Source organism: Ceratotherium simum, chromosome 29 (assembly GCF_057802395.1).
Source record: "Ceratotherium simum simum isolate JZ-2026a chromosome 29, ASM5780239v1, whole genome shotgun sequence".
Lineage (NCBI taxonomy): Eukaryota > Metazoa > Chordata > Mammalia > Perissodactyla > Rhinocerotidae > Ceratotherium > Ceratotherium simum.
This window is the reverse complement of record NC_141928.1, coordinates 2,426,576-2,434,674: the sequence shown is the minus strand read 5'-3', so window position 1 is coordinate 2,434,674 and position 8,099 is coordinate 2,426,576.

Here is an 8,099-nt window from a genome sequence, read left to right as displayed (position 1 = left end):
ACATCTCTTGGGGGCCACCGTTCCGCCCACTGCAGGTGGTGGGCGCACTGTGACTCTAGCTCTGTGGGGCCCCCTGGCTCCCCAGCAGCACAGGTGCCAGCCCTCCCGGCACCCCTGGCTTAGATCCACAGGATTCCCACAGATTAAGGTCAAGCAAACGAATTCAAAACCCAAGACCGGCCAGCCTGGGGGCAGTGACCCACCACAAGCGAGAGAACCCAGGACCACAAACGTCGGATGTGGACCCCCAGGAGCCTTAGGCTGGACTCGTCAGGCAGAGAACAGCTAAGTGTAAGTGCAGAGAGGAAAGGTGGGATCGTGGAGATGAGTGAGCAGCACGTTGCTGCTTCTCCGGAAGCTCAGGTTCTCATCTGCCCCCGACGTGTTTTGCTAGATGGTGGGAGCAAATCCCGTGCACCATGCGTGCTGGCTGATCGACTGGCGACGTCTGCATGGTGGGCTGTGCTCACAGGGGTTCTGAGGCCTGAGCCAGGTCCCGGAGGAGCCAGGCGGTGTGAGGGATTAGTGATGTCTGCTGTGGGCACCGGAGCAGGGCGGGGGGAGGATGCCCCTGGGGAGGTGGATGTGGAGGAGGGAAGAGATGCCCGTGGGGAGGAGGGGGAGGAGGGGGTGCCCACAAGGGAGGTGGCCAGCCTGGGTCCCTCCTGGCCCTTCCAGGGCTCCTGGGACGTGGGGAAAGTGCAGCTACTGCCTGCTGGCCTGTCCCAGATCCTGTAGACAGAGGGCTGCAGGCCCCCGAGTCCCAGCACCCAACAGGCCGGGGCTGCCCTCAGCACGTGATGAATTCAGACGAGCTGCTCCCGCCTCACCTCGCGGCTCCAAGGCCCTGGCAGCATCCCGGGCCCTGGTGAGTGTGCTCACCTTTCCCAAAGAGGGGGCGTCCTGGAGGGCCAGGGACCCCCAGATTTCGGAGCAAATAGAGAGATGAATCAACTTGAACAAGGGGAGGCGGGAGGTAGTCTGGCCAGAGCAACAGACGGGAATTTCTCATTGCTCTTGGAATTCAGTCAGTCAGTCATTGAGAAGCCACTGGCGGGTGCTCAGGATGGAAGCGCGATTACCACCCGGCCCCACACTTACCAGGACACGCACAACTGTGGATTATATGCTGGGGGCTAAGGCAGAGAAACATGCACAGAGAAGAGGGGCACCTGAGCTGGGAAACCCAGGAGGGCTTCCAAGAGGAGGGGGCTCCAGAGCTGAGTCCTCAAGGAGGTGTAAGGGCTGGCCAAGGTGAGGAGGCGTCAGTCAGGAGTGGGGTTGGCAAAGAGATCTGAGCCAGGGGCCAAGATCCCCTCTCTGTCTCTGTCTCCGTCTCCCTCTATGTATGTGTCTCTTTTTCTGCATCTCTCCCTGTCTCTTTCTCTCCTTCTCCCTGTCTCTCTCTCTTTCCTTCTCTCTCTCTGTCTTCCTGTTTCTCTCTCTGTCTCCCTGTCTCTCTGTCTCTGTCTCTCTCTCTGTGTCTCTCCCTGTCTCTGTCTCTCTCTCTCCTGATGCTGCCCTGGGCCTGGCTGGAGGAGAGGGAGGAGAAGTCCCCTGCTGGCGATGCCCGGGCCCCGCTCCTCCAGCCTCCCCACTGCTCCCGGCTGCCCCGCGGGGGACGGCAGTCCTTGGCTGCTGGGTGGGGCTGTCCTCTGTGAAATGGTGGCATTCAAGAAAGATAAAACCGTGGCTGTGCAGATGTAGAATGAACATGTGCTGGATGTTCTCTACCTCAGTACTAGATGAGGAAACCTGGCAGGTGTTACAGCCCGTTCACAGAAGTCAGAGCGAGGAATGTTGAAATGTAGATACGCTGGACAGAGGCGCCTCCAGGCACCCGCAGGTCAGACGACCTTCCAAGACCAGCAGACTTGCAGGGGCGGACAGCCCGCCCCAACTCGCTTTGAGCTTGCTGGGCTGGACTTGGGCTGGGGAAGGCGGCCCCCCTGCTGGGGGTAAAACCCAACCGTGCTTTTTAATTTTTATTTTTACTGTGGGAAAATACACATAGAAATTATACCACCTTCAGCACTTTTAACTGCACAGCTCAATGGCGTTAAGCACATTCACAGTGTTGTGCAGCCATCCCCACCATCCATCTCCAGAACTGTCTCATCTTCCCAAACTGAAACTCTGTCCCCGTTAAACACTCACCCTCATCCCTCCCCCAGCCCCTGGCACCCCCATCCACTTCCTGTCTCTGTGGGTTTGACTCCTCCAGGGCCCTCATGTAAGTGCAATCATACAGGACTTGTCCCTTTGTGTCTGGCTTGTATCTGAGCACAATGTCCTCCAGGCTCATCCGTGTTGTAGCCTGTGTCAGAATGGAATGATAATCCACTGTATGGATGGACCACGTTTCTTTTCTCCAATCCTCTGTCAGTGGACGCTTGGGTGGTGTCCACCTCTCGCTACTGTGAATGACGCTGCTGTGAACGTGGGTGTGTGAGCTCGAGCTCGAGACCCTGCTTTCAGTCTGGGATGGAGTTTTGAGGGCCATTCTGCACGAGCCGTCGGCACCAGAGGACACCCAGCAGTGCCCCTCCAGGGAGTTTATCTTGGAAGGATGCTCACAGCGTGGCCAAGAGGCCCCATCGGGCCGTCCACCGCAACATTGTTTGCCCCATTGAAAACCTGGGCAAGCTCAGTGTCCCCTGGGAGGGCTGGCTAGGGCCACACACGGAGGCACGCAACGCTGCTAGTGTCGGCTGGCCTGACTCTGGGAGGCGCTCAGGACACGCTGTGGTGGCAACAGAGCGAGGCGGGGAAGAACAGACGCCACAGTCCTGTTCTCTGAAGGGGAAGCTGAGCACGCGTGTCGGTGCGTGTGCAAACCCGCAGGGACTGCAGACGCGTGTGGACCGCAGGACTGTGCACCAGCCCCTGCGGAGGGCCACCAGCTCACTCCAGCTTCCAACAGGCAGAGAGTGACAGGGTGAACGCCCCAGTGAGGGCATCCTGGCCCCACTGCGAATACTCCTCCAAGGTAAACTCGGAGGGCAAAGCTTGCCCAGTTGTTCGCACTCTCCAAGGTATGGGGCTGGGGCCGCAGGAAGGGGAGATTTTACCTAAAGGTCTTGGCTCAAGGCTCCTCTGCAGGACGACCACAGACAGATTAGAACCCACAAATCCTCCCCTGGCGGTGAGGCCTCTCCCGTGAGGCTACTCTGCAGGGGCTCTGCTCTCTGAAGGCAGGTTCTCTCCAGAGGGGTGCGGCGAGTGGGCGGGCCCCCCTAGGGGACCCCCGTAGCCTGCAGAACGGGTTCCTGTGACACTGCCATCTCACTGGGCTGGACGTTGGGTGCCTGCCAGGCCTCTTTACGCTTTGTCTTGCCGGCCAGGCCACGTTTCCCTGGGCCGGTCTGGGCTTGTGCCCACACACTAAGAAGATGGATTGAAAACAGATCCACCCTTGGCGCTGTCCAGGCCTGCCGCAGGGCAGGGACGAGCTCTCCCGAACACACGGGGACAAGACAGGGCCCAGGATCTGCACCCCGGGCTGGGCTGCGCTGCGTCTGGGCAGTGCAGCGCGGCCTCAAGACTCAGTGGCTCCCTTGGGAGGCCCTGACCAGGATGGCCCCTGGGCTGGGCACCCACAGGCCCTCGCGCACGCTCCCTCCCGTCTGTGACTGCGGCTCCTCACTTACCTGGGGTGTCCCCTGCTCACCCTAGGGAGTGGTGCATTGAGAGCCGGGTACCAGGGCGGGCCAGGACTCAACAAATGGCCACTGTCCTTGGCGGTTATTCTATTCAGATGGCAGGGTCGTCATCCCCAACAAAGCAGGTGGGGCCCTCCCCGGCATGCTGGCCCTTAGAGGGGTTTCTGGGCTGAGGCAGGCAGGGGACCCCCCTTTCCTCCTCCAGGGGCTCAGGCAGAGGGGAGCAGACCTGACAGGGAGTCCTCACCCCCTCGGCCTGCGGGCACCCTCCCCCCGCTGGCCCCAGTTTCCAGCGACGCCCATGTGCATGGGGGCAGGGCTGCTACACTGCTGGGTCCACCCGGATGAGGAGCCAGTCTTACGAAACCCAGGGACCAGGAGTGGGGTCTCCTGGCCCAGGGGTCAGGACCACCCAGGGTAACTTGGACAAGCCCCTTTGCCAGCTAGGATGCCCCTGGGCACAGAGAGGCTGCCCGATCTGCCTGACTGCACACACCTGGTCACGCGGCCTGCGCCTGGCAGCCTGTAGCCACGGCTGTGTGACCCCACAGGACCCTTACCACCCGGTGCCTCTGCAAGGCCCGTCGTCCACTAGGCCCACAGCTCAGGACCCAGGGCACACAGACTTTTAGGGGCCTTTGGAAGTGTTTCATTTCCTTCAAATCAGAAGGAAAAAAATGACCTTTTAGGGTTAAATATTGCATCCGTGTTTATACGAACACGGTCAGAGAATGTCATTTTTCTTATGTTGTCATGGAGGAAGGAGCCCGCAGGGACCAAGTGCTGAGAAACCCCACAGGCTCCACTGCAGCCCTGCGCTGGGGGGACCAGAGCTGCGGACGGAGGCTGGCACAGACACAGCAGCGCAGAGCTGAGGGAGGAGGAGGGAAGAAGAAGGAAGAAATAAAAGAGAGAGAAGGAAGGTGGGAGGAAGGAAGGACAATTACCTCCCACGTGCTAGATGCCAGGAGCAGACAAAGAGAGCGCCTGCGCCCACAGCCTTGGCTGCTGGTTGGGGGGCTCTGCTACCCCAGCCTCCAGGGAGCCGACTGGCGCTGGTAGCCACCATGTGCACTGAGGGGACGGGGAAGACAGCCTGTGCCCCCAGGGGGCCGGCCGAGTCCCTGGGAGTGGCTCTGACCCCTGCCCGGTGGGGCAGATCGAGGGAGGGAATGAAGCTCAAATGGGGGTAGAGGGGGGAGCAGAGAAGTTCCTGCTGAAGCCCCCAGACCCTAAATAGCGTTCAACGCCAGACACTCAGAGGCGCCTTTGCAACCTGGTCCCAGCGGAGCCGAGGGTGCCTGTCGTCCACCAGCTGGGCACTATCTCGGGGCCACTCCAGGCTGGCCACCAGGGTGGGCACCAACAAGAGCCCACCCCCTGCTCGAAGTTCAAGGACGGCCGCTGTGCCCATCAGCAGGGCCACAGCCAGCCCCGGGCGGGTCAGAACTGAGCAGCTTTCACCCTCCTGGGGTCTGTCCGCTAGAGGGCAGTGCTGCCCCGCTGCGCGCTGGGGCCAGGCAAGCTTGGTAGATGGGGCAGCGAATGCCGAGAACCCGCGGTGGGCGTAGCGGATGTGGCCCTGGTCTGGGGAGGGGGTTGCCAAAGAGAATACAGGATGCCCCAACAGATTTGAATTTCAGATCAACGACGAGTAACATTTTTAGTATAAGTAGATCCCAAATGTTGCATGGGACATAGTTATGCTAAACAGTATTGCTTGTTGATCTGAAGTTCAAATTTTAGCCAGCGTCCTGCATTTATATTTGCTGGATCTGGCGTCCCTACCGGGGACAGTGCAGGGCCAGACACCAGCGCAGGGAAACAGAAGGAGTCGGGCGGGGCTGCAGCCCATTCCACGCTCACTAGCTCAGTGACTGGGATCTGGACGGGTCACCGAGGCCACACCTGCCCTAAGCTGTGACTCAGGTGGATATTGGCAATGACCTGGCTGATATACGGGAAGAGGTGGGGCAAGGCTGAGTGGTGTGGGCTGAGCTCGGGAACTTTGCCTCTGACCTCTCACCCAGAGGCAGGAGGGCCCCTCAACTGGACTCAAGATTCATCTATTTGTCTAGGCCTCTGGGTGGCGAAGAGGGTGGCGAGGGTCAAAGGCCAGAGAACCAGGTCTGCTTGCTCTGGAAGGGGCGGCTCCAGCCATAGCGTTGCTGGCCCTCCCCAGACTTGTGCAGTTCACAACCTGCGTAACCGTGCCCGGTGGTCCTGGGCAGTGTCTCTGCTTCCTTCTTCACCCAGGGGCTCTCCCTCATCTCCACCTGCCAGGCTTCTGCTCTCGCCACAGCCCCCGCGCTCCTGCAGGAGTTCCCTTGGTTAGATTTAGGTCCTCAATTCACTGGGAGTTTAACCTGGTTTATGAATGGAGATAGGGGCTCTGACTCACTTCCTCACCCTGGGCGGCTGCTACTCAGTGGCCCCAGTGCCATCTTCTCGTTTGAGTGAGTGTGCGTGTGCACGAACTCAGGGGGCAGATGTGAGAGCTCAGACACCCCGGCCCCTGGAGTGGGGTCTCCACGGGAAAAAGAAGAAATGGCGAGGGAGGACAGACAGACCCGCAGAGGTCCCCAGCTCCGCGTGCAGGTTAGCTGCACCAGCCCTTTTCAACGACTGTGGCGTTCCTGTGTCTGGATGTCTGGAGGGCCATCCCTGCCCTGGCTGCTCTGCTTGCACAGAAGCATGTCAACCGTGCCTGCTGGTGACTTTTCCCCAGTGACCTCCAGAGTCCCCTGGTCCCTTCCTGTGGGCAGTGGGCCCAGCTCAGCACGCCAGGCCCTCTGACTGTCCCCCAATGTCCCGTGACCTGGTGGGCTCCCCGCAGCACACAGCCTCCTCCTCCTCTGGACTTGTGAGGGAGTTTCTTCACTCCCTCGCTCGTTCACTCTCTCATTTACTGGTTCACAAGGACGTGTGGGGCGCCTCTGTGTGCCAAGCACCCGTCCAGGCCCTGGGGATGGAGCAGAGCCCCCACGGAGAGGTCTCAGGGGCCCAGACAGAAACAAAGAACAAGGGGCCGGCCCGGTGGCGCAAGCGATTGGGTGTGTGCACGCTCTGCTGCGGCAGCCCAGGGTTCGCCGGTTCGGATCCCGGGCGCGCACCGACACACTGCTTGGCAAATCATGCTGTGGCGGTGTCCCATATAAAGTGGAGGAAGATGGGCACGGATGTTAGCCCAGGGCCAGTCTTCCTCAGCAAAAAAAGAGGAGGATTGGCAGATGTTAGCACAGGGCTGATCTCCTCACAAAAAAAAAAAAAAGAGAAAGAGTGTAAAGAGATCAAGAGACAAAAAAAAAAAAAGAAACAAAGAACAAGAGTGAACTATGGGGGGGCTGTGTGGTGCGGGGACAGGAAGCCACCTGCCAGGCCCTCCAGGACCCCCTGCATGCGGTCCAGGCCTGGCCTGACTTGGAGGGATGGAAGACACCCTGTGTGGGCCACCCTGGGTCACCCCAGGAGTGTGGCTCTGGGACCGAGAGGAAACACAGCAGAAGAGACCCCTGTAAGGTGAAGTCCCACAGTCCCACAGTCCTGGTGAGAGCATCATCTCCCTGAGTCCCTTATCATTCCCATTGACCAGGAGGGACGGTGGCCCACAGAGGGGAAGGGTCACCAGCCAGCGATGGCGGGTGGATTCAGGCCTAGGTCTCTGCAGAGCTGAGTTTCCAACCTCCCACCTTCTGCCTCATCTTGCCAAGGGATCACCCTGAGGAAAAGGGAGAAATCGCAGGCAGGGCTCACGGCCAGAGCTGAAAGACGTCCTGGCCAGAGTGATGGGGCTGGACTCGGGGCCCACGGGCAGGTTGGGGGAGCAACATATTCAGGGGAAGAACGAAGGAGGCCCGACTAGCAGAGCAGAGCCCTCCCCGCCCCTCCCTCCATCCTTCCCCCCCACACCCTGTCCCGCCCTGCCCCCCTCACCATCAGAGGCAGGTTGTTGGCCTTCACACGGAGAGGACACTCCCAGCCCCTGGCCCCTCTTCTCTTGGGCTTGGGCCTCCTCCATCCCCAGCGGTGAGAGGCAGGCCCAGGGAGGCAGCCCCACAGCCAGCAGCCGAGTGGGTAGGCGAGGCAGAGGGCGGCCTGCTGGCCTCCAACCCCGTCCAGTCCTGCCAGCTGGCCTGGGAGCCCCGGGCAGCTGACTGAGTCTGGACGCCAGCTGGGCCAGGGGTGAGGTGGCCAGAGGCAGAGCTCTGACAGGCCTGGCATCTCACATTTGGCCTGTCCCCTTTCATCTCACGAGGTCCCCAGGTGCCTGCCATTGTCCCCTTTGCACAGCTAAGGAAACTGAGGCCCAGAGAGGAAGGGCCGGCTGAGGTCCCCCAGGGGGCTGGGCAGGCCTGGGCCACAGGAGACTGACCCTGGGCTCTAACGCCCGCACCAAACTCTGGCTCTCACTCCATCTTGCTGGCCGGGGACCTGGGG